Source organism: Cnephaeus nilssonii, assembly GCF_951640355.1.
Source record: "Cnephaeus nilssonii genome assembly, chromosome: 3".
Lineage (NCBI taxonomy): Eukaryota > Metazoa > Chordata > Mammalia > Chiroptera > Vespertilionidae > Cnephaeus > Cnephaeus nilssonii.
In genome coordinates this window covers 45,747,183-45,769,826 of record NC_137074.1, presented here as the reverse complement: position 1 = coordinate 45,769,826, position 22,644 = coordinate 45,747,183, and the positions used below count along the sequence as shown (strand labels likewise).

General features: G+C 38.4%; 1 protein-coding gene across 6 annotated transcripts in view; it reads right to left on the bottom strand.

The window, feature by feature from the left end:
- LPP (LIM domain containing preferred translocation partner in lipoma) overlaps positions 1-22,644 on the bottom strand; it is a 679,775-nt gene that overhangs the window by 498,579 nt on the left and 158,552 nt on the right. For all 6 annotated transcript variants that reach the window (XM_079766429.1, XM_079766432.1, XM_079766430.1 and 3 more), the window contains one exon: positions 8,332-8,392. The gene's annotated coding sequence lies outside the window, so the exon portion shown is untranslated. The remainder of the gene's footprint in view (positions 1-8,331; positions 8,393-22,644) is intronic.

Below are 22,644 nucleotides of genomic sequence, written 5' to 3'. Positions count from 1 at the left end.
CATTTTAGAATTATGTTTCATACATTAAGGGCTAATAATAATGGCCATTACAGTAATAACAGTCACCCCAGCCACCCATCATCATAACGCTATGTGGGGCAGTAGGGAGAGCACCGGGATAGGGAACAGGACATTGGGTTCTGGGCCCCGTGCCATTGACACTATCAGCTGCCAGGGTTCAGCCAAATGGCTCACTGGCTGTGGAATAAGAGATCTTGTAGAATTCCAGTTGGAGCTCTTGAGGCTTCTTGAGAACCAAGTTGTCTAAAGCTCATGTTTTGCAGATAAAGAGACCAAGGATCACCAGAATTTAAGTGATTTCTCTCAAATACACATTTCTGTCATCTATGCCCAGTTCTCTGGACAGAGCTGGTATTCACCTGCTTCTGGGTCTCGCCTCAAGCTGATTCTTACCTGGCAGAGATTTCCACTCAAGTCCCTGTAATATGCCATCAAAGTCCATGTAATCATTTCTCTCTTTTTAAAAAAAATATATTTTATTGATTTTTTACAGAGAGAAAGGGAGAGGGATAGAGAGTTAGAAACATCAACGAGAGAGAAACATTGATCAGCTGCCTCCTGCACACTCCCTACTGGGTATGTGCCCACAACCAAGGTACATGCCCTTGACCGGAATCGAACCTGGGACCCTTGAGTCCACAGGCCCACGCTCTATCCACTGAGCCAAACTGGTTAGGGCCATGTAATCATTTCTCAAAGCCAACTCCAGTCTCTGCTTTTGTAATATAGCCCCATGTATAGAGTCCCCCAAATTCTCTCACTCACATAGTATAATTACTGAGCACACACATCACACTGAGTCTTGGCTGGCCTGAATCAAATTCACCTCTCACACCTGCCAGCTCCCTCCTTCAATTTCTTAGCAAGCCACCTTGCTTGGTAGGTGCTAAGCAAATGCTTTATTAAGTCAGGTTGTTCTGAAACCTTAGTTTTCTGACACTCGCCCAAGTATATTCTCAAACGTCATGCTGCCTCTGATCATCACAAGCCAAAGTATGTGCAATCCCCAGAGCAGCCAAAATAGTTTCAACTACTTCCAAATCCATCAAGCTATTTATCAGACTGACAAAACGTGTAGCAAGAATGAAGAGACGTAAAGGAAAGGAGACTAGGAGAAAAGGGCATGTGTTACAAATAGAGTAACAGGAGCACTGGTATTATCATTCCAGTTTTACAGGAAAGAAATGTCCAGTGCAGAGACTCAATGGCTGGCCCAGGGTCCCCTACAGAGACCCAGTGGGACAAGGAGGTTCAGTTCTGCAGTTAAAAGGACACTGATTTTCCCCACTGCAGTAAACTGGCAGATGGATAGTCTCAACATCTAGCCATCAGCTGGGCAGGCTCATCCGGTCCACTGCAGAGGGCGAAAGACATCTGCAAAGGAAGAGCATAGTAGGCATTTATAGCAAAAATTTTATACTGAGGGACCCTCGACCAGTAATGTTGGAGTGAAAGCAGTCAGAAAGATTTAGGAGGCAGACCTGTGTAACTCCAGAGGCAACCCAAAGCACATATCATATGGGAATTTAAAAAAAAAACCTTTTAACCCATGAGAACTCAGATGCCAGCACATGCAGCGATGGCCCCAGCCAGACAGCAAAGGCATATTGGCACCACTGTAATTTGTCCATTCACCAATATGCTTCCCAAAAAACACCCATATGCTTTCTTTTAGCTTCCATATGCTTTTTTAGCAAAGAAACTAAAACATTTCATTAGTTTTCAGTAATTAATAATTACTTATTTCACAATAGTCACCCTCATTAAAAAACGAAAATAACTGATTAAGCTGCAGGATCCTGGCTTTCAACTCAAGCTTTTATATATAATTTTTTTTTAATTCCCCCCTCTAGGAATTGAGTAATAGAGTAAAACAGCCAGTGTGGAAATATTCACACTATGGGGAATGAAGAGTTATTATACACACAGCCCAGCATTCCTCTCGACTGAGACATCAGTTTAATGAAAAGAACATGAACTCGGACCAGAAAGACTTGGGATCCAATCCCAGTTTGACCCCTGGTGAATAGTACTTCTGAGGAAACATAGGGCGTTGAAAAGATAAAGCCCGCTGCATGCCTTCAACCAGCCTTCAAGTATTCCCAGGGAGCAACTTCACAGGATTTCTTCCCACTATCTCAAAGCATGGGTAAGGCATGCCCAGAATGCTGGCAGCATGCCCTTCATTGTCAGCAGACCATGGCCAATAGCCTTGAAATTGATCTGGGGCCTGCAACATTCCTTTTCAAACTCTAATGAGCATACAAACTACCTAGGGATCTTGTCAAAATGCAGATTGAGATTCAGGAGGTTGGGTGTGTGTGGCCTAAGATCTGCATTTCTAAAGAGCTCCCAGTGAGGTGGATATTCCTGGTCTTCAAACCAAATGTTGAGAAGCAAGGATCTAAAAAGTATCAAGATAAAGTTAGGAAATGGCATCTATAAAAACAGCACAGCAGTGCCTGTCTCATTAATTATATTGCCAATAGTGCTTCTGAGTATTGAACAGCACAAAAGTACTTCACTTATCATAACAACAGTCTGTCAGTCAAGTATGATTTCCATTTTACAGACAACAAAACTGAGACCCAAAGAAACCAAGTAATGCATTCAAGGTCAAGCAGCTTCATATGGTGTTTTCCCAATTGAGGTATATATGCTTTTCTGTGTGAGTATAAGTCAAGAAAGATAAAAAATCAAAACAGTAGATATGATAGTAGAGTGCTGGTATGAAGTCTGGTTCTTGTACTGCCTCCCTGCCCCCATCTGCAAGATGAAGGTGTTGCCCTGATCTTCTCTGAGGCCTCTTCCATCTCTGACACCAACTTGGCTCCCATGGCTCCCACATATAATCACAGTGGGTCATTAAGCACTGAGCATTAGCTTCACACATGTGGCAGTCATTACATCTTGGCACGATCCAATTTCTAGCTGCTTACATCTGCATTTGTGCTGATTTATGCATGGTCAGAAGTCTATCTCTGTTAAAATCCCATGCTCAATATAACAGAGAGAAAACAACAAATGGATTCCCCAAGGAATTAAAATTCCAATTCAGCTGATAACTCACAGTATGATCAGGGTACTTTGACCCTTATCACTCTTTGTCTCCTCCATGTCTCACAAAAATGGAGGAATTGAAACCACTAACCTGAGAGAAGTTTTTTTTAAAAAGGAAAAATATGAGTTATTTATAACACAGTTTATACAATTATCCGACATTTCTGATTCTACATTAAGGTACCAGGTAAGCATTTAATTAATTAACTATCATATAATTGATTTCTAAGGGTTATAGAATTGTTTCATTGTTCCTATTTGTATTCAGTATTATCTCTGCAGATACTCACATATTTGGGAGCAAATCTAGATTTAAACCCAGACTGTGCTATTTATTATCTATTTGACTTTGGGCAAATTAACCTCTCTGATCTCAGTTGCTGCATATGAAAAATGGGGAAATAATTTTTTTACTTTATGAGATTAAATGAAATAATATAATAAAATGGCTGACATTTAGCATATTGTATGATATAAGTAATTTTAATGAGTGAATGAATGAATGAATGAAGCAAGCAGGATAGGAGTTTCAATAGTAAAACATCACTCATCAGTTTGACACAAGTAAAAGGCCAGAGTCATGCTCATAAATAAGGCTGAGACTCAGAGTAGGAAAATATGTGAATTATGGGAAAAATCCCACAACAACAGGAAATGTATGTTACACAAATGTCATCTCTGACTTCCCACTCTAAAATTATCTTTTGCTTAACCTAGAACCTAAGTATGGCCTTCAAAAGGTCTACACAATTGAAAGTATAGACAACATTTTCTAACCTTTTTATAGATCCATATATGAGCTTCCAAATATTTCATAATCCTCTCCCCTACTCCCAAGCACACACACACTCACACATATATGTTTGCACACACACGTGCGCACGCGTGCAAACACACACATACACACACACGAAGAACAACAGTATTAGGCAAGTACCTTTACAGAAAGGGTAAACTGTCAACTGAGAAAGAAATGATGACTTCCAATTCATAGAGAGGGGAGCTGAATTCAAGACCAGACTTGGGGGCAAACTTGCTATGGGACCTTGGGCAAATCAGAGATTCATGAAAACCAGGACTGGGGGAACCTTTGCTCTCAGCTATTCTACCCTCCTCCTTCTTCTATCTCATTCATGGAGAAAGTGAGGTTCAAAGGAAGATCATCCCTTCACCAAAGTCATATCCATTAAATTATATGCAGAATTTGAACCTCAGACTCAGTAAAATGATTTCCACAGTCTATATCTCAGTATTAGGAGGACCATGATTAGTGTTTATATCCAGAGGCTTCTACATTATCTTCTAACTAATAGATAATTACTACTCTCTTCTCTGGACCTGGAAATGTTATGAAAACATGAGTTTGGTTTTGGCAAAGGTCATTCCAGCTGCTTCTCAGTCCCAGCCCAGTCCCACAAGAACAAGGCAGAGAGAAAGCCCGAAAAAGTGGGAGATGCTGTTATTAATCTTGTGTAGCACGGCAACTGGGAATTGCAGGCCTTGAGCTATATTTCACTGTGTTGGCTATTATTCTCCTGTCCTCTTGATTATTATTCCTTCATCTGTCTTCTCTTTATTGATGCTCCCAACTATGCACAGCAAACAGTCAGCTAAGAGCTCATCTCAGCTTCCTATCATTCATTGGATCAGAAAATGGGTGTAGGAAAGAGACCAGATTATGGAGTAGAGAAACATGGGGAAAGATGATTTATTTTTCCTTTTCTAACCAGAAACTTGATGTTACTGGAGGTAGTGGATGACCAACACATAAATGCCCAATCAATTCAAATGTATAATTACATGCTCTTTTAATATGTAAAAGATTCAAAAACTGAAGAGAAAAATAACTACTTTCAAACAGGCTCTCTCATAAAGTCATAGAATTTTCCTATGACTTTGGAAAACTGGCAGCAGGAGAGAGAAAGAAGGGGCTAGGAAGTAACATCACAGATAATAAGACATTTAACTAGAAGCAATGCCTTGATCAACTTGTCCTACTCCATCTGTTGTGAGATGTTGAAGTGGGCCCTGGAGAGAAAAAGTGACTTGCCTAGGGGACACGGCCTGAGCTGGGATTAGAATTAGATTCTCATGACTTCTGGTTCACATACCATAAGATAAAACATACTGCTTCACTCCCCAAAACAATGCTATCCTACCCAGGTAACTACAAAGATAATTTAATTTAAAACTACTGTCTCTATACCCACCTCAGAAAACAATAACTGATTAATTTGATTTAAGGCAGACTAGGGTTGTTCCATCAAATTGTAATAAACAAGTCACTTTAGCAATATAAACAAGCCCATGAAAATTAATTGGGTATTAATCATCCTTGCTAATAAATCAGACTGTGGAAAACAGGAATAATCAACGGTGTTCAGGAGGCCAGAAGCCGGTTCTTCTTCAAGTACAGATCTTGCCTATTAAAGAACATTGGGTATCAGCTCAAAATAGTAAACAGGGTATACAGTTTCAGATTCCATAAAGTGCAGCTTTAAATAGACTTGGTTTGGAAATGGGACAGGGAACACACCACAGTCAGTGAATCAACGCTAAGAGCAGAGAAAAACAATGATTACACTCATTAAGTGGGTACCTGTTGACACATCTACTGTCAAATCTAATTATTTATTTAAACTGTTATTCTCTCTTCATTACTGCCACTGATACCAATTATTACCATAACATTATTTTAAATTCTACAGCAGGTCCCCAAGATATTTCTTTCTCCATTTTCCAAAGATTATTTGAGAAGTTTTTATCCTCCTCTCCCCACCAGCACCTACCTCCAAAATACAGAAGATATACAGAGATGGATAAATGATAGATAGATAGATAGATAGATAGATAGATAGATAGATAGATAGATGATAGATAGATAGGAAATCCCTCTTTCTTATGAGCAATTTTTCCAGGCTTGATTAAACCCCTATTTGTAGTTGCATTATGGGTTTCAGTAGAAAGGAGGATGGCAGTTTACCATTTTTAAAAGCTTATTCTATTAATATTTAACAATTAGCATTTGGAGAAAAGTTAATATAATGTTTGCAGTTTCTAAATGAGTAAGTTAGATCTCTGCCTAACAAGCTATCAAAATCTATGATTACATGTTGATAGTCATTCTTTTCTGATATATTTATACATGAAAATACATGAAATACATGAGAAAGGAGAGTTTTTCAGGGTATTTTATGGACTATAGAGGGACCAAATGATGGGCAGGAGCCATTCTTGTATTTTTAGCCACTACCATTGCTTGTAACCCTCTCTTTGCAGTCATGAGAATAAAATCTAACTAACACAAGTGGTTGCTACATCTGATCTAATTATAGAGGAGTTTAGCCATCCATATACCACCCGCTTATTTGCACATGACATGTTTTTTATTCAATTTTTATGGTGAATATTAGCTTTGAAAATCATATTAATGTAACACCATAATTTCCACTTAATTCTAAATCGCTAACTTCTACAAATATGAAGCCATGCCGATAAACTTCAATTATTTTCAATGTCTACATAACTAAAGTCCTGCTACAAGTTCAAGATCATGCAAGATCATGAAAATAACATAACAAAGAAATCAAAATATTAAGCAGAAACATTTACATTACTTTTATGTTGATATCAAATCTTCCACAAAGATGGTAGGATACCAGTCCTACAGTTAGGAATACCATATTAACTACTTCCCCTCTTTTTGCCTAAGACTTCTAAACAATGTCATAGAACTCGGCGGAGTGAACCTGGAAGTGCAGATATCAGCTAGTTAAGAGGTAGAAGAAAATTCACATTCTGAAAATTTTACAACTATCATGCTTCTTTCAATTTTTTTTTTCTGGCATCCATTTTCTGGACAAACTTGAGAAGAATGTATTCTTCAGTGAAAGGCTGATCTCCTTCACACAGGTCCTTTAAGAAAGTGGCATGCAGATATTATGGGTCCTGGATCTCAAGACTTTAACTCATTTTATTATTCCTAGGAATTGTTGTTGTAACCTTGGATTATACATTTTTGAGATGTTTTGGGGAGCAGCTAAGAGATGGTGATGGACCTAAATAGTAAAGTTTGGTCCCTTCAGAGCCAGGTAACACTGGCAGCATCATGGAATGAAAAATACCCTCAAAAAAGTGGCCAGGAGGCTGGCTGGCATGGCTCAGTGGTTGAGCATTGACCTAAGAACCAGGAGGTCATGGTTGAATTCCTAGTCATGGTTGAATTCCTAGTCAGGGCACATGCCTGGTTTCAGGCTCTATCGCCAGTGTGGGGCGTGTAGGAGACAGCCAATCAATGATTCTCTCTCATCATTGATGTTTCTATCTCCCTCTCCCTTCCTCTCTGAAATCAACAAAAAAATCCTATCTAATAAAAGAGTAATATGCAAATTGACCATCACTCCAACACACACGATGGCTGCCCCATGTGGACACAAGATGGCCAGCAGGGGAGGGCAGTTGGGAGGGATCAGGCCTGCAAGGGAGGGCAGTTGGGGGCAATCATGCCTGTAGGGGAGGGCAGTTAGGGGTGACCAGGCCAGCAGAGGAGGGCAGTTTGGGGAGGGACCAGGCCTGTAGGGGAGGGCAGTTAGGGGTGACCAGGCCTACAGGGGAGGGCAGTTAGGGGCAATCAGGCTGGCAGGGGAGCAGTTAGGCATCAATCAGGCTGGCAGGGGAGTGGTTAGGGAGTGACCACGCTGGCAGGCAGAAGCAGTTAGGGGCAATCAGGAAGGCAGGCAGGTGAGCAGTTGGGAGCCAGCAGTCCTGGATTGTGAGAGGGGTCCTAGATTGGAGAGGGTGCAGGCTGGGCTGAGGGACACCCCCCCACCCCCCATGCACAAATTTCATGCACCGGACCTCTAGTATATATATATATATATTTAAAAGGGGCCAGGAAACTAGAGAGAAAGTCCTCCTGTCACATGGTATCAAGGCATACAAGATGACAATAGATAAGAACATTCTAGTACATAGCATATTATAAATACTTAAATACTCATTAAATCAGAATCTGCTACATGGCCCAGATTTTTGAGCTTTTGGTATTAAACCTTAAGGTGTAAGAATGGAAAGGGGACATTAAATCAAGGAGAGGTCAAAGGAGGGCAGTTCATTGTCTTGATCATTCTTCAGTTTGGGTGCTCATGAAAGACCTTTGTATTTCTTCTGTTGAGAGTGAAATCAACCTTAAACATTATTGCCTACGATGCCTATTAGCATTTCATAAGCATGAAGCCAATCCTCTCTTACCTCAGATAATAGCTCGTAGGATGGTCAGTGGACACAAGCTTCAGCAAACTTCAACACTAGTCTGTAAATGAAAGATTAGGTAAAAATTACTCTTAGGTACTAAGCCATATTTATTTCTAAATAATCATAAACTCTTATATCTACATAGTGGTTTCTTGTTTTGCAAAACATTTTCACATTCATTGTCACATTTCACCCCACACTAACCTGATGAAGAAGCAGGAAGAGATTATTCTACTGACTTCATAGGTGAGGAAACAGAAGCTCACAGAGGGATAGAGAAGATGAGAAGGGAACCAACATCTCTCTCACAATAAACTGCACAAATGGGTATTATTGTCCTCATTTTACAGATGTAGAAACTGAGTTCAGAAAAGGTAAGTAACTTGCCAAAACTAGATAGTACAGTATAGGGCAGGGTGTGATTTTGGACCCTCTGATCTAGTGGTCTTTTTCCTTTATACCTCAATTTCTCCTAATACATGAGGTTGGGAAAACACAAAGACTTAACAGCTCATTGACTTGGTCTACTAGGCTTGGTGGAAGGGGGAATAATAAAATAAAACTAACTATTTGACTGACATGAGGAAGTAGGACACACACACATGGGATTTAGAGCTAGTCAAACTTGTCTTCCTCTCACCAATGGCCTTAGGCAAGTTACTATCTGAGTGTCAATTTCCTTACATGTAAATGAAGATTATAATATCTGCATTATAGCCAAAGCTCACTTAAACATTATTTGGAAAATTTTCCTCCGTTATTTCATAACAATATATATGGACAGTGGTGGTACTCACAACTATAATATTTCTTTCTATGAGCCTGTTTTTATGATGAAACAATGATGTTATAAGCATATGATACTAGAGAATAGCTTTGGACTGGGTATTCTGTGCCCCTAAAATACTGCAATATTTATCTATGTCAATCTCACATAGCCTCACCTAACAACAACACAAAGAACTTCTGTTCCAAAAAGCAAAGCCTTAAAATAAAAAGTCAAGTGACTCCTCAGCCCCTAAATGCAAGTGACACTGCTTTAAGTCAAAGACTGCAGGCATATCTCAAGTCCTTTTAAAGTTTGTGCTTATATAGTGCCTTAGGTTTAGCGAGATGGTGCTTCTAACAAGACTGCAATGAAAGCATTTGCTTTAATACAATGGATAGATTTACTGAGAATTATAAGACCTCTAGGAAGTTTTTGTAATATATCCCATTTTCATATAAGACTCAAATCAGATTAAGAACAGAACATGGGCCTAGCCAGTGTCTCTCAGTGGTTGAGCATTGGCCTATGCACCAGGAGGTCACTGGTTCGATTCCTGGTCAGGGCACATGCCCAGGTTGCAGGCTCCATCCCTGGCATGGGGCATGCAGGAGGCAGCTGATAGGTGTTGATATTTCTCTCTCCCTCTCTTTTCCTCTCTCTATAAATATCAAATAAAACATATTTTTAAAAAGAATAGAACATGATAGATAAGATGCACTACAAAAAATTCTTGTCATATGCCACCAAAATCAAAACATTAATCCTGTGGAAAATATTGCATGGCTGTTTTTGTTTTTCTTAAAGATTTTTGAATTAATTTTTAGAGAAAGAGGGAGGGAAGAGAGAGAGAGAGAGACATCAATGTGAGAGGGAGACATTGATCAACTGCCTCCTGAATGTCCCCTATAGGGGACAGAGGCTAAAACCTGGGCATGTGCACCAACCAAGAATCGAACTATCAACCTTTCCCTGCATGGGATGATGCCCAACTAACCGAGCCCGTCAGGGCCTACATGACTGTTTCATCTCAAATAATTGTCATTATAACCCCAATTTTACCAACAAGGAAACAAAATGTCAATGATTATATGGTTAATATGAAACAGATTTAAAAAAATAACATGCGCCTTGACACCGAAACCAGTAAGAACCCTCCCATTCACAATACAGCCTCCCATTCAGGAGTGCTCTTTTTGTAGGGAAAGGGAAAATGAGTCTCTACCATAGACAAGTCAATTGTCAAGGCACCAGAACACATTCAGTATTGAGTCCTGCTTCACTGGCAAGTGAAAGGAGAGAGAAAACTTCACATCTGTGGTCTAACGAGAAGGTAACACATTACTGAGCTGATGCAGAAGGAGTGTTAGGTGCAGGGTTACCATGAACACTTCCTCAGCTCTCCCTAGTGAGGTTTCAAAGATGCAACATCCTTGGGCAAGCTCTCAAAACACAAGCCACAGAAACAACAGAAGTTGACACCATGAAATTTTCATAAAAGGGACTTCATCAGTAAGTCTCATCTTAAGCAGTAGAAAAGCTGAAGCCTTCCAACTAAGAAGGCTTCACCAGCCACCATCACATGATTTTAGTGTCATGTGTCCTCAGGAACTCTTGATTGTTTCCTGATGCAATGGAGTTCTCCACTAGACCCAGAAAGAGATCTGGGACAACTAACAAATCCCATTCTAGCATCTTGGTAATAAAGCCAGTATCCTTTGCTGCCTCTGTGTATCTCATGGCTGCTGAACCAGAACCTGGCATGTCTGTGTCCTCTGTCAAACCACCCATCCTCTCCCAAGAGAAAAATGTTCTCATCTACCAAAGCAATTTTAAGCAAAAAGGAACCTGTACAATCAACCTCTAACTTACAAAACTTCAACTTATTAATTAGAATTATGCAAAAGCATAACTCACCAAACCTAGTTGGGACTAATATCGAATAATTGATCATTTCTACTACATTTTGGAGAAAATAGGAGGGAATAACTAAAACCACAGGGGAAGTGAGAGTAGAAAGAAAAATGATGGAGAATAATGGGGGAAATGCAGAAAAGACTAAGGACATGAGAAAAGAAAAGCACAGAAAGACCTGTTTCAACAAGTTTTTCAGAAACCATGATACCTCTTGAATTGACCACTGTACCCTAGGTAATTTTTAAGCAATGTTACTCTAGGATGATGATTCTAACATTATGAACAAAAATTTCAACCATTTGGCACTAGATTTGCTGAGACCAATGTAAAGGTGCCTCTTAATACTTGCTATTTTATGAGTGCAATATTTCCAATATGAAATACGAGAGAACCTTTAAAACTCCCACTAATGCCAAAAATGGATAGCTCCTCAAGCAGTGTGGTCCCAGATGTTCTTTCTGAATAGGGGATGCTATCTTGAAAACAACACTTGCATGAAGATTGAGGACCTGAGTTCTGCTCTTAGCCCTATAATTCCTAAATATTTTTAATTAAAATTTTCATGGAACATATACTTTTCTGTTTCTCTTTTCACAGGTCTTGACCATGGTTATCCCCAAATAACTGTGAAAAGGCCAGAAATTATTTTGTCTAGACTCTGTGCATTTGGTAAGTTTTATGTGGTTGTAAAGGTGGTGGTGAAAGGATGACTTATACTAAGACTTGTTAATTAAACAATGTCATAATATTAAGCATGATTATTAGGACATCTGTCCCCAAGAACAATTGAAATGCTAGATTAGGACAAAGGCATTAGATGACAAACATGTAATGTCATCTACTGCCATCATCAAACCCTCTATGAAGAATATATTTAAATGCACTCTCTCACCCGCCACCCTCAGATACTTATCATGAATACTACATATTCCATGGCTTATGAATGATTTGGTTGTCTCATTAAAGTAATGTTTGCCAGTATTTAATTGCTTCCCTCTCTAATTTTAATTTTCTCACCTGTCAGCATCTATCAGAGGCACTGAGATCTTCTGACATCCTTGCTGATTGTGTTAAATTAATCAGATTTTTGAAACATAAATTGCTTTGGCCTAAAGGTAATGCTCAACTTCTTCATGTGATATTAATAAGGATTCTATCAAAAGAACTTATAATCTGGATATTAAGTAAGAGGTTTGGGGAATCCTAAGCAAAAATGTCAGTAGTACTTTAATAAATAAATAATTCAACAAGTGCTATTGAACATATAGCACTTGCCAGCAATCACTTTGGGGTAAATAGAAAAGAGGAAACATGAAGCTACCTCAGAAAGTTTGGAGAAAAAGGTAAATAATAACTAATTAAGCTGAATTCACCTGGACTTAAGTAGCTCACAATCTGGTCACTCAAAAGTTACATAATGTATTAACAATTGTGACTAATTATACACATTATGTTCTCACACAGATTAATGATTTTACTCCCACCTCAATCTAGTAAGGTAAAATTGGTGTTATTGTTAGTAATAGTAGCAATATTCTGTTTGATAAGTGACAAAGCTGACACAAAGTGTGGTAAAAAGACTCTTCCCTAGACACCTGTTTTGGGGATCTAAATAAATTCAGAAAACACAGCAAGATTACTTTGGAATAAAGAGAGAAAAATTATTTGCAAATCCTTCATACATAATTATTCAGTGTTAATTCTTGTGCTAATATCTATCAGTAAGAGTGCTTAAAACACTCAGGAAACCCAAAAGCACTAAACTGTTCTATAAGAAGTAAATGAAATAATAGATAAAAAGGACTTTGTAATGTGTCCTAACATCATGAGATAATAAATATTACTAGTCCTACTTTGTAATAAATGCATTCATGCAGTAATTACATCCCAAAAGTGAGTCTATAATGTCATAACACCTGTTTTTCAGTTATTGTGTTGATTTAAGCTCATTAAACTAAACAGAAAAATAAAAAAAAATGTTGCATGCATGCAACTGTGGGGGGTTTGGGGGGTGGCAAAAATAACACATGGAACTTTAGAACCTAGAGGTCAGTTTTCACAAAAAAAATGACTTCATAATCAAATGTAACCAAGCTCAGTACAGGTCTTATTTTTCTAATGGACTCTCTAAGACCCTACTTAACCTTTAAGCATCTCCCCTGCTGTGAAGGTTTTCCTGATCCAAAAAGATTTGGTGAAGCAGTCTTTTAGAAAACTATCACAATGCCTTGTTCCATATCTAGATCACTAAAATTACCACACTGTGTTATCACTTTTATTTGTTTGTATGTTGAAGAGAGAAATCTTGTCTAACTCAGTTTCTTAAATCCAAACCCAAAATCTAGAATATGGTCATTAGGTACTCAAGAAAAAGTCTATTAAATGAATGCATGAACAAATTTTTTTAAAAAAGCATTCTATATAATTTCTGCAGCATCTAGATCAATATGTCGGCAGTGGCAAAACAAAATTGGCACGAGATGTTAGACTGAGAGAGTCAGACTTGACCTCTGTTCAACAACCACGGTATTTTTCTGGCTAAGAAAGAATTCAGAGCCAAGACTCAAACTATAAGATAAAGTTTATTTGAAAAGTCACAGAGGTAGGAGATGTGAGTAGTAGAAGAAATGGGCTCAGGAAACCAGAGGTAAAAGCAGGGCCCTTGGAGCTTAGGAGAAAGAAAGAGGCAAGGAAAATGAGGGGAGGGAGAGCCACACTGGGTCCTGTATCATGAGGATATCTATCTTGAGGTCTCAGAGGAGGATCCCAATAAAATATTCATCATCTTTCCAGTTGTGTCCTTTCAGGATTTTGGTCTCTACTGATTGGTCAGCACAAGGGCAGGGGGTCATTAGTCAATACAGCTGGTCCTGGTCAGCCCTGGTGTCACTTGTCTGGTTTCGCTGCTTTCCTGGGCCTGGAGCTGAAACGCAACTGAGGTCTACAGGTATTTGATAAGGGTCAGAATCTCATTGTCCTGGGGGCTTAATGATTAAGGACTATTCTCTGTCTTTAGCTCCCTAGTCCGTTCCCCTTCTAAGGGGTCTAACAGTCATGACTGGCAACATTCCAAGGGAAGAAAGGTCAGAGGAGGGTCCAAACTGCATGACCAGAGATATGAAAGGTCAGTGGGTCTAAATTACATGAGCAGAATATGCCAGGGGAAGAAAGATTACCCTAGGGATAAGGTCCTTGGTTTCCCAGTTTTGTCCATTGCTAGACACCCAGGACTTTCTGCCCTGGTGACCTTCTGTACCTGGCCCATCATCCTTGCTCTGCTCATGTCTGTCTAACTGCCTATCACAAATTCATGTCATATAAGAGGTGCTTGGTAAATGTTGGTCGGGTTGAAATTAATTGAACATTTAATTTTCAAAATGTACTGCTCAACTAAATTATTCTAAAAGCTACTTAGTGAGTGGTTCATTGAGGAGTTAAGTATTCTGTAATATCCAGTCAACCTTAACCCATTAAAGGTTGAAAAAATGTTTTTCACAGAAATAATAATAAATGCTGAACTCATGATTTGAAATGGAGACAGGAGTTGAGAAAATTTATGCAGAGAAAAACATTACTTGTAAAGAAAACCATGTTAAATTTGCATCTGAGAAATCAAGGCTTAGAAAGACTAAGTAATCAGATCGAGTTCACACACCTTTTAAGTTATTGTGCTATAATTTATATCACAGCTTTTAGACCCACAAACTCATACTGCTCTCAGTAGCTAACAGAGAAAAAAAGTGGGTTTGAATGAGGACTTATAGTTGGATGGCATGATGGCAATCTAGAGAGTAATGTGGGAATAGGGAAGGCAAAAAAAGATAAGTATACAAACCTTTTTAATTCCTGGGATGTAAATATCAAGAAAAATACTGAAGGATGAATATAATGGAGGAATTACAGCTATCTTCAAGTATCTAAGGATGTGTCATGTATAAGCCATATGCAAGCTAGACTATTAGGATTGAGACCATGGAAACTCTAGTTTCAGAGCAATGTAAAGGAAAACTTTAAATCAGAAGCTGCCTAGCAGTAGGACAAATTGCCTCACAAAGAACTGGAAGTGTTCATGTAGAGGCTAAATGGCCATCTGTCGGAGAAGGCATGTGTGACATCCTGGCAGCAGGAGGGAGTCTGCATTAAAAGATGGACTATCGCAATTGTGTGTTTTGGAGATTTAGCTGCCCAATCTTGAGAGATAAACAACAGCTCAGACCTCTAGGCAAAAACTTGAAGAATGCCCTTTGAAGAAGAGACCTTGGATAAGCATCACCTTCATTCAGTACATCCATGGAGTACCTACAATGCACCAAGCTCAGGACAATCCCCATGCTGCAGAAGTTGAGACGAAGAGGCACAAGACACATTTTGAAGAGTTAAAACAGAACTGCTGCTAGGCAATTTGTGGGCATAATAAACAATGAGAAAAAATCATAACTACAAGTCTAAGAAAGAAAAAAAAGAAATACTAAATGATTTGCAAGTAACTAAAGGCAGAAAACATCAATTTTGTGGAAAGAAATGGAAGTCACCAAAGGCCTAAGTTTAGGGAAAAGCTAATGCACAGGGAAGACCAAAGGTCAAGTCAGAGCTCACTTTTGGAAAACCAAGACAGACATAGAGAAACAATCAGAAGAATGTTAGAAAATAGAATTTAACTAAAAAAACTCACAGATGAAAGAAAGCAATCAAATTGTTGATCAGAAAAAAAAATAATGTGATATTGCAAGAGAACATAATAAAACAATACATTTGATATCCTACAAGTCTACTCTCATGGTTTGCCAGATGTAGTCACTTCCACACACTGCAGCCCCTCTCAAGATATAACCCCCCAAACTCCCAAACCTACTGTAAAACAGGAGACAGGTTTAAAGAGAAAATGTAATATCTGGGTCTAGTTCTATTGCTCTTCTCAGCATTCTTTATTATGATTTCACAGTCTAACCAAATTTTATTGAAGAAAACAGATCACTTAAAATATTAATATAACCAAAAGCAAAATTAAGAGCAATTTTTATTGGGCAGTCTCCCTCCCTCTCATGAGGAAGAAAAAAGGGAAAGGGAGAGAGAAGCTTTAATAGAGAATTGGGGTTAGGGTGTAGTGATATCTTTCATATCACTACAAGTGCAGCAACTTGTAGTGATATGAAAGGTAATGTCTGTGTGTACAATTCCGTTCCTGTGACTTCTAACTATTCTCGGTGAAGAAGAAAGTGGCTCCTTCAACACAAACTCACTGATTTTCCACACACACACACACAGCTGGAATCCCATTCCAAAAAATGAACAAGCAGTCAATTCCTTCTTCCATTTCTTAGTCTTGGCTGAGACAAAGCATTTTCTGTGTAAAAAGGCAGCAGTGGTTACTACTAAAAACAGAAGAGAGAGCAGTGGTGCCATGGTAAGTACAGAGTAGAGAAAATGTGAAAAGGCTTTAATATGCAAAAAATATGGAACTTTTCCCAAATAAATTGAATTTTCACACAAAAAAAGTTCAAAAACATCTACCTTAAAACTGAAGCAAGAAATCAAATGGAAAAATAAAAGAAAGAGAAATGCAATAACAAGTGGATTATTGTCCCTGCTCCCCCACTGACTAGCTTAGGTGTCTTGGGTAGGTCTCTTCCAGCTCTCCTCCCCCATGAAAGTAAATACTGATTAGATCAGTAGTTCTCAATGTTCACAAACACGTGGGGCAGAATGAGGAGGGGTACTCTAAACTTTTCAAGGGTCTGCAAATTCATGATACTACTAATGTATGATGAGCCTGTTTCAATGTGTTGACATTTACACCAATGGTGCAAAAGCAATAGTAGGAAAAAATGGTTGGAGTTTTAATATACTATATCAAGTCAGTGGCACTGAAATGCGCTGATAGTCATTGCATTGTTCATCACCAGGCACCCACAGAAAGGTGGGAGCACAAGCTAGTTTCTTAAGACTGTCCTTCAGGCATTAAAAATTATTAGTTTTATTAAATCTCAGTTCTTGAGTACACATCTTTTTAATATCCCATGTGATGAAATAGAAAGTATGCATGAAGCACTCCTGCTGAATCCCAAACTGCAATGGTTATCTCCAAGAAATGCACTTGGATGATTGTTTGAATTAAGAGCTGAGCTATTGCACTGGCCTGCGTGGCGCAGTGGTTAAAGCATCGGCCCATGCACTGACAGATACATAGTTTAGATTTCCAATCAAGTGCACATATCTGTGTTGCAGGTTTGATCCCAGGCCCAGGGCGGGGCATGTGCAGGAGGCAAACCAAGCAATGTGTCTCTCTCACATCTCTCTCTCTCTCTCTCTCTCTCTCTCTCTCTCTCTCTCTCTGTCTCGCTCTCGCCCTCTCTCCTCTCCTCTCTCTCTCCTTTTCCCCTTCCCTTTCACTCTCTCTAAAAGTCAATGGAAATAATATCTTACTGTGCTGATTAACAACAACAACAACAAAAAGAGCTTAGCTATCAGCTCTTTGCATGGAACACCATTTTGTTTGAAAGAATGACTGATACAACATGGTCATTCAGACTTTGGTTTTGCTAGATATTTTCTCAAAAATAAAGCAAGAGAGCCTATTATTTCAAGGATCATTTTTGTTGCCAAATTTTAAAGTGTAAATTAAAAATTTGAAAATCTTGCATCTACTATTATACACTTCACATCTTCCTAAAACTTTAAATACTTTCTTGATAGAATTAGTAGTCATATCAATTTATATTATTTTTCTATGTTAGAGAATAAAACATGTGAACATTTGGAAGATCTGCATAACTTGATATTTTCCAAATGAACAATGCATGATGTTACAGAATCATAGGTGGAAATCCACTCAAAGTAATCATTGGACCACTAGATTTTAATAAAACAGAGTATAAATTGTTTATTGATTTCAAATTTCACATTTTAACTTAACTTTAGAAAACTACCACTTGTTAAGTTTTGGTATAGTATCACAGGAAAAAAAATCCACAATTACTTCCTTTTCCCTTCCTTTTCCAATCCTTTTTGAAAACCCTTTCTGGATTTTCTTCATAAACTTTAATCAAAACACATATCACAACAAATTGAAAGCAGAAGTGAGAATCCAGTTGCCGCTTTTCTCAATAACTTTTTTTGGAGTTATTTTGGAAAATATACTATTTTTATTCAAATAGAATGCATTTCAAAATATCTTTTAAATTTCTGTTTTAATTTCTAACATGATAAATATCAATATCAATAATTTACATAAATAAAATTCCATGTTTAAGAGTGTAAAGAGATCCTGCGATTGAAACACTGGACTAGATGGAGTTGTGAATCTCCCCTTACTGTCTAGTACTAATGTCCTTTGGTCGTTCTAAACCATAGGAAAGACACAGAGTGTCTCTACTTTCAGATCCTGCTACCCATTTACCTTTATGTAGTTGCCACTTCAGTGAGCATTTGGAAACACTGAGACATCTCTATGACCTCACCAGGGAGTAGGTCATTAGTCAACCAATATTGTGTGCCTTCTATGGGGTAGGCACTTATTCTTAGGGCACCTGGAGCAGAAGCCAGACTCCGCTACTACTCAAGGTATACTCTTAGGAAAGATAAGACAAAGTCTCTCTAACCCAGTTTCTTTAATATAAAGTGAGAATAGCAGTAGGACCTACTTATAAGATTATTGTGTAGCTCCAGCAAAATAATCCATTAAAGAGCTTACTATAAAAAATAGCAGGTAATAAAAACTCAGTAAATCTTGCTCATTGTTATTAAAACTAGGATGTCTCTTACCGTCGTTTGCAATGTATATGAAAGAAATAGATAATTTAACCATATGATCAAGGGCTCAAAATCCATCCCAGATGCCAAAGCATTCAGCTCTATGTAAATTTCAGAGTATTTGTTTCTTACCTCAAGAGAAGAGAATCTGTCTTACCTAACCTCTGCACATATTCCTAAACTTTCTGTAGTCAAATAAGTAAGCAGTTCATACTCAACATCATTCTCAGCACTATGGTGACAGGACAAAGATCCACAGGGAAGTGAAAATTCCAACCAACTTCCTGATTAGACAAGAGAGAAGACATTTACTTTTCCTTTGTTTGGGAAAACAGTCCTATTCATTTTATCTCTTTAAACCACTTCATTTAATTAAAACCCAGACAGAATGAGGTTGGAGAAAAATAAGGATGCTTGTTAATCCGAAGGACAAAACCAAGGGCCTCATATTGTTAAGAATAGATTACAAGTAGGGGAGAGATGGTCCTTGATAAATTCTTTGGATTAAATATAATATAATATTGAGGGATAGATGCATGCACACTTACCTACAATTTCTTTATGAAAATATAAAGGAATTAATCTTTAAACTAGTTATATTGGTAAGGCCTAATTTCATTTTTAAAGAAAAAAAAACACATGATGCTACTTTTATTTCATGTTAATTCATCAACTGTAAGTACAACTATTTCAAGTGCCAATGTCTTAATATCCGGAAAAGACTTTTACTGATGATTTAATAGAATGATGTAAGTTATACTTCCAGAATAATGTATAGAAATGATCATGCCCCCTTAACAGCACTCGGATCTTCAATCAGGAAATTCAATTTTAGCTGCAAAACTATGTTTTGGCAAAAGTGCAATTGAACTCAGTGTACTTGTCACATTTCTAAATATACTCCAGTCACTATGACAACAAGGGAGACTGATGGATCGCTTAAAAGAGTACGGTATATTTAATTGTCAGCATTTTAAAGTGACTCAAAAATAATGCTGTGTGATAGGTCTACTCACCATGGTTACTGCCAGCTAAGTCCGTAATATTAAAAGTTCAAATACGCACACTGACAATGTGCGTAAGAGAACGTACTGTCAGAGGCCTTGTATTTTCAAACACACAAAATGCCAAACTTAAGGCTTTAGAAAGGACTTGTTCTCATTAAAGTGCCACTTAACCTCTCTGCCACACCTTCAGGATCTTATCTGCACCCAAGGTCACTAGAGCAGACCCTTCCTCACATTCCAATGTCTATTGCTCTCATAGACAAAAGATAAAGATGAACATTCTCCCGGAACATATCTGGAATAGGGAATGAAAGAGATTGTTCTTTTCCTCCATATAGACTAGTTCTCAAATTATAATCTTCTAGGATCCATTCATTCCCTAAACAGACATTTCCTGAGCAAGCAATGGGCAATCTTCTACAAGCTAGGAATATAGTGGCAATAACCAGACATGGTCCCCACCTTTAGAAAACTAACATCCTAAGACAAGAGGAAGATAAAGATAAAAATAAATAATCCATTAAAGAGAACAAAATAATCCAAATGAACTGATCCATTAGAGTTTACTACGTACAGTGCCTAGCATAAACACTCAGCAAATCTTCATCATGATTATTATACCTAAGATATCTCTCAGCAAAAGTGTTTGCAAGGCCCTATCTAATTTGGCTCAGTGTATAGAGCATCAGCCTGTGGACTGAAGGGTCCCAGGTTCAATTCCTGTCAAGGGCACATGCCCAGGTTGCTGGCTCAGTCCTCAGTAGGGGGCATGCACGAGGCAGCCGATGAATGATTCTCTCTCATCATTGATGTTTCTATCCCTCTCTCCCTCTCCTTTCCTCTCTGAAATTAATAAAACTATATTTTTTAAATTTTTAAGTAGTGTTTGCAATGTACATAAAGAAAACAAAGGCATACTAACCATTCTCTCAGAGAACCATAAATATTATGTGGAATATAAAACAAGATAATAGGAAAAAGTGATGGGAAAGTGAGAGGTATGCTACTTTACCTAGAGATTAAGGAAGATTTGTCTGAGATGACATATCTAATAAGTCTTGGATGATGACTGCAAGGTAGCCATATAGATAAAGGAAAGTCAAGTAGAAACAAACTGGGCTTAGATATAAGGCAAAAGAAAGGCCATTGTGTCTGTCACTTACTGAATGAAGTGGTTAGAGGTGCGAGGTAAAGAAGAAGACTTGGCCCATCTGATAGAGCCTTGCAGGCCACAAAAAGGTCTTTCAAATTTTCTATATACCATGGAAACCACTGTATGGTGGGGGTTTTATATGATCCAACTAACATCCTTAGATCTTTCCATGTGGTATGGACAAGGGTCACAAGAAAAAAGCATAAAAGTATACACACCATTTCAGATAGTCTATTGCCAAGTCAAGGTACTGGATGGTGACTTGTATTGATTTACTGTACTCTTACTCCAGTGCTCTTCATGGCCCCTCACCCTTCAACTGCCTCTTGCAAAAGAGGTAATGAGAGCAATAAGAATCAGAAAATATTCTGGAGGCAGAACCTATACACATTGGCCAAGCATAGACTGTAAGCAAGGGTGGTAGCATCACACCTAGGCACACAGCATGATGGGGAACATGTGCCATGATTCAGAAAGTCTGGCGGAACTTGAGATGCTACATTCCCACAAGCTGTGAGGCTTAATGGTGATGTTGCTGCTCCGTGAACCATACTTACAGAACTCTAGGGGAGTCTGGAAGCAAGAACACCAGTAGAGCAGAAGGCAATGAGAGCTTGGGGTAATAACAGGTGAAATAGAGAAAACAGGAAAATCCAAACGATAGAGAAAAAAGAAACTATTCGAGACTTGAAGACAATTAATCTATAAATAACAACTAAAAAGAAGGAGTTGATTTTAAGCTTTCTTTAATGAAGTTATTCATTATGTAAATAGTTTCTATCTAGTGCAAAGCATTTTCACAAGTAATATTTCCTATACCCACAGTTTATCCCTATAAGACAGGGCAAAGTAAAAGTATTGTGGTTACAGATAATAACAACAATAATGTCAATCATTTATTAAGAACTTATTCTGTACCAGGCACATTACAACATATACTGTTCACAATTCTGACAACAATCCTATTCCTGTTTCACAGATGACAAAACTGATATTCAGAGACATTATGTAGCTCACCCAAAACACCCCTACTTCAACTAGATGCAAACCCAGAGATGAACCCAACGGTCCATGATTCTCACCTCCATTCCACCTGAGAAGTTGAATCTGTAGAATTAAGATACCCACATGGGACATTCATCCTCATGGCAAGATTCCCTTAGGGTCTAACTAAGCTTCAAGACTGCAAGTGTAAAAGCTTGATCCATGGACTCTGGTAGCATTGGCATGAAGTCCCCAAGGCCATTTGGCCAGTCTATAGCAGAACTGTGACTCATCCCCATACCCTCACAAAAAAAAACCAAAAACATGGTGAGTTTCTATGCTTATGCTCAGAATCATGTCCACTCCAGTGTTCTTCCAAGGCCCCATGCTTATCCTCTTAACTTTATTCTGCTTTTACTTTACAACTTTTTCTGCCCAGAAAGCAACTGGCTCTCTACACAGGGATGCATTTAGAGTGAGGATGTGAGAAAGAGGCCCTTGTTTGTGAAGATGCATGGTGAACGGTAGTGGATATTGACAAGGCATCAGTAGATAAGAAAGATGAGCTTTAGACATTTCCCCAGCCCAGGAAGTGGGTAAGAAATAAGCCACAAGCTCTTCCTTCTAGTCACCCACACTGTGCTTTCCCAGGATGATTCACAGGTATGGCTCCACGGACCTGACAAAAAGGACCATCATCAGAAAGATAAAAGGATGTTTTTATGCCTGCTCTC